At 28.0% G+C, this 4,909-nt stretch overlaps 3 non-coding genes across 3 annotated transcripts; 2 read left to right on the forward strand and 1 right to left on the reverse strand.

Annotated features, from left to right (window-relative positions):
• Positions 1-498: 498 nt before the first annotated feature.
• TRNAC-GCA (transfer RNA cysteine (anticodon GCA)) lies at positions 499-569 on the forward strand. Its single transcript has one exon. It is a non-coding gene; the product is annotated as a tRNA-Cys (tRNA).
• A 2,145-nt stretch (positions 570-2,714) lies between these two features.
• TRNAD-GUC (transfer RNA aspartic acid (anticodon GUC)) lies at positions 2,715-2,788 on the reverse strand. The gene has a single exon. It is a non-coding gene; the product is annotated as a tRNA-Asp (tRNA).
• Positions 2,789-4,270: 1,482 nt separating this feature from the next.
• On the forward strand, positions 4,271-4,342 carry TRNAT-GGU (transfer RNA threonine (anticodon GGU)). Its single transcript has one exon. It is a non-coding gene; the product is annotated as a tRNA-Thr (tRNA).
• Positions 4,343-4,909: the final 567 nt, after the last annotated feature.

The following is a 4,909-nucleotide window of genomic DNA, read 5'->3' on the forward strand; positions in this document are numbered from 1 at the left end:
ATGCATATATTTAACTGCAGCTATAGATCTGTCTCTAACTTTATTGCAGTCATATTTGTTCAGGATAACAAACACATAACATGTTGTGTGAATTTTTACAAATTTTCTATTGAAAATTGTAAAAAAAGAATAAGCACGATAATTTCTTGAAAATACCGTATAGTATTGGTATTCTATATCTATATAGATATGGATAAGATACTCGATTAGATAATATCTGTGTAACAGATCAAATTGATATTCTAGGGTTTACATATATTGAAAGTTGCTGTTATAATTAGAATGAACAAAGTTAAAAAAAAAAGCAATATTGATTGGTTATGTATCAATTTTTATTTTCTGATCTCATTAAGAAAAAAAAATTTCTATTCAAATATTCAAGAATAATTCATAAAAGAATAGTTAACGGTTGCGATTTGTCTCAAGATTGTTTTTCAATTTTTCAATAGAAAGAAAAGGGGGGAGTATTCTCAAAAACTTCATATCTATATTTTTATTGGCGGCATGGCCGAGTGGTAAGGCGGGGGACTGCAAATCCTTTTTCCCCAGTTCAAATCCGGGTGTCGCCTGATCGATAAGAAACTGTAAATGAAAGATTATATTACGTTTTTTTAGAAAACTTTTTTTCCAACAGAAGCAAGCGAGGGAAAAGGAGTCTTGAGAATTGCGTTTGATTCGAAATTATAAGCATCAGTAGCTTAAAAAATGTTGTAAATATTTTTGTCTCGAATTCAAGGAAAGATTCTAGTAGTGAAAAGGAATCCATAAATTTAGAAATGATAGTTCGTTCACTACACAACTATTGTAGTGTCTGTCTCCTGACTGGGTCTTTTATTAGATTGGATTAAGAATAAGTCGGATAGGAAAGTCCATTTTTAGGTAGAGAAAAGGCAGAAGAAAAACCTTCTATACAGACTAATTTAAAGTTTATGAGTGCTTCCACATTTTATCAATATTATTTATTTAGATCAATTCTATTTAATAGCTTTAATTTAGCTAATTCGCTTTCGTAATATTCAAAAAAAGTATTCTTTAGATTTTCATATTCTATATTCTAATAAAATTAAAAAGTTTTGATTCTAAAATCGAATAGAAAAGAAAAAAAGTTTTTTTAATTATTTTAGAGAACGAATTGGGAGACATTTAAGGGACTATTTCAAATAGAAAGAAGAGTATAAGTATGCAAATGAATCTGTCTTGATTCTTTTTTTATGAAATCCTTAAGGAAATGATAAAAGAGAAATCTTAATATTCCCACCTGGTAGTAACATTCATTGACTTATAACTTCCTATAATTTTTTTATGTTTAATGTTTTATGATTTTACTAAAAATAATCAAAAAAAACTTTTTAGATGTTCTAATAACTAATAAATAGAATGAATTCTTGTTTTTCGTGAATGATGTTAGCCCAGAATCCTTTTTTTGACTCTGTAATAGCAATTCCACTATTATAGTATAGTATTTTTAGCGAATAATACAAAAAAAAGAATAGAATAAAAAATTTGAAAAAATAATGAAATAGTTCCTTCATATTTATAGAGATAGGAGACAAAATTTACATGGATATAGTAAGTATTGCTTGGGCTGCTTTAATGGTAGTTTTTTCATTTTCCCTTTCCCTCGTAGTATGGGGAAGAAGTGGGCTATAGGGATACTAAAAATTGAGTTAAGGGATCCAAGTAACCTTGTTGATTTCTACCTGAATTTTTGAATTTCGAAACTATTGAATGAAAATATTTCATTTAAACTAATACTAATTAATTGAGTTCAAATAGAAAATCTATCTTGATTCTATTATATTTTAGTAGTGTAATGTATTCTATGTATCTTATAGGAATTGAAAATACTCTTTCAATCAAACAAATATTTTCATTATTCCCATATTCCTATTTTGAGAAAAACAAGGGAATCAAAAAGAAGAAGAAATGGATTCCTATTCCAATCAAATTTTTCTTAAAATTTCTATTTCGATGAACTGACGCTTAACCTGGTTATATAGATATATATATATATGGAAAATGGCGGACCGTGTAATAACCATTCCTGTTTTTTTACCCCCTTTTTTTCCTAAGATACCGGAATTGTTTGTAAAAAGAATCTGAAAAAAAAAATTGGACGCAATTCTCAGATAGTAGAAATCAAATTGATTTCTACTATCTGGATTACGCTGATTGTACGATCATTTTTTTAAATCATTCATAAAAATGAAGAAATCATATTTCAGTGAAATTAGTCACTTTTACTTACCGTTTTTACATAAATTATAAGTAAAAAAGCAGTAGGAACTAGAATAAACAGTGCAGTAGCAATAAATGCGAGAATATTTACTTCCATAATCTTTATTATGTTCTATTTCTCTTAAATTTCTAAAAAAAAAATTCGGGATTTAATCCCATAGAAATGTTCAATCTTTCAACAATGGTATAAATTGGATTTCAATGATATCAAATCGGATCAATATCATGAATCACAAAATCTGAGCTATCAAATCAACTCATGAAATAGTATAACATAGGAAGATCTTTTATCCATACTAAATAAAACAAAAAAACATTTATTCTTGATGAAAGTCCAAAATCCCTTTCCTTCCTTTTTCGGCGAAACAAATGAAAAAGCAGGGGGGGGCCCCAAATAAAATTTTGTTTATCAATTTGATTCCCTACAAATACACAAAAAAGGAATTTATTTTTTATTTTTTTGGATTTATATCCAACGGGATTGACGGGGCTCGAACCCGCAGCTTCCGCCTTGACAGGGCGGTGCTCTGACCAATTGAACTACAATCCCAGGGAAAGGGGTGTACTGTATAAATATTTTTACGGACCGTTTCTGTCAAACCTTTTCTTTTTCTATTTCGGATTCGAACCTTTTTGTTGTAAATGAAAAAAGCGCATTTTTTTATATATTGATATGTATATCGATATCCACTTTAGTGAGATCGACACAAATTACTCGTAATCCGTTTCTTATTCTTATTCTATTAACAAATCGATTGAAAATTGAATCAATGAAAAAAAAATATTTTTTTTTTCAATTTTTCCTTATATTTTCTACTTACAGATCTTGACATGAATACCGATTATTAACAAGATTTTGAATTTGTGGAAAGAAATATGGAATACAGAAAAAAAAGAAATAACCTTAGATATGTTTAATATTTTGATTCTTCCGTATCATAGCACATCAGTCATTTCCAGAGAACTATAAATGGGTTATAGAATTTCATAGTGGATCGGCAAATTCTTGGGCCGAGCTGGATTTGAACCAGCGTAGACATATTGCCAACGAATTTACAGTCCGTCCCCATTAACCGCTCGGGCATCGACCCAGCACAATAGGAAGAATACATTTCAGTTTTTATTGAAAATTTTTGATCAACTTCCTTTCGTAACACCCTACCCCCAGGGGAAGTCGAATCCCCGCTGCCTCCTTGAAAGAGAGATGTCCTGAACCACTAGACGATGGGGGCATACTTGCCCGACCGCCATTATACTACGTTCATAGTATGAACAGTTTTTTGCAATTGTCAATATAATGATATGATTCGATAAAAAAAAATATTTTTCGTTCTTTCATAATTCCATAGAAATTTTTTATTAATCATTTATATTTCTAAATTTTTTTATTCCAGTCATAATAAGAAAAAAAAAGAAGTAATGTTCCAATAAAGAGAAAATTCTTCACAGGAATGATTCGTTTGTTGCAAAGGACGAGAGGTTAAAACTTCATTTCTATCATTTATTACTAATACTAAGATTCGATAGGTAGATTTATATCTAATACTAAGAAAAAAAACTTTGGAAAATAGAATTTTTCAATAAAAAAATAAAAATTTGGTTTAGGGACAGAACATATTGAATCCATTTTATCAATGATTCGATTTTATCAATGTTTCGATGAAATATTTTATTTTGTGAGTACATTTATGTATCAATAAAAAGAATTTAGTGTTATGATTAGAATGACTTCAAGAATCCATTTTGAAATAATATATTTGATATGGATCAAATCCAATCTTAATCAATTCTTTTTTTTAACTATATTCTATTCACTAGGTAAATCCAATTTTTTGTTCTTTGATGAGTCATTATACAAATAATAGATATTGATGTACATGTATTCTAATCCCATTTATATCATTTAATTTATATAATTTATATAAATTTATAGAAATAATTTATATAAATTTATAGAATAAGTATACACAGTAACAAATATATGTACTAGTCATGCTAGTTCCTTATTTAGAAATTGAAAGAAAGAAAAAGGGCCCTTTTAACTCAGTGGTAGAGTAACGCCATGGTAAGGCGTAAGTCATCGGTTCAAATCCGATAAGGGGCTTTTTACTTTTTTTTTCAAAAGCAATAGTCTTTCTATTTGAAGGAAGAATAAAAAGATTCTTGATATTTTGAAAAAGTTTCTATTTGTAATAAAAAAGAAAAAGTGTAAAATTCAATAATGGAAAAATAAAAAAAAGTAAGTGGACCTAACCCGTTGAATTATATTTATATCTACTATTCTGATATTCAAATTTGATAAAGATTCAATTCGAACAATTTTTTTTCTTTTTAAGACTTTTTTCGTTTAGACTCCCTAAGAATCTCTGAATATTTCCAATGAAATCTTCTTGTTTCTGAACTAAGAAAAAAGGTTATGCCTTTTCTTTACTCAGAAGGGCCTTAATACGAATTTCAAGTTCCACCAAACAAGTTTTTTTAAAATTAAAATGAAACATATTTTTTTCCATAAATTTCTATTATTTCTATAAGATTAGATAGAATCTTATAGAAATAATAGAAAAATACATTAAATTATGTCTTCACATATCAAATAGTTTCTTTTCATATCGATGTGTACGATATTTTTCCAGCAATTCATATATATGAGACAAAAACTTTCATTTACAGT

Source organism: Vigna unguiculata, chromosome 3 (genome assembly GCF_037176805.1).
Source record: "Vigna unguiculata cultivar grain cowpea cultivar isolate G323 ecotype 2 chromosome 3, ASM3717680v1, whole genome shotgun sequence".
NCBI classification, from domain to species: domain Eukaryota; kingdom Viridiplantae; phylum Streptophyta; class Magnoliopsida; order Fabales; family Fabaceae; genus Vigna; species Vigna unguiculata.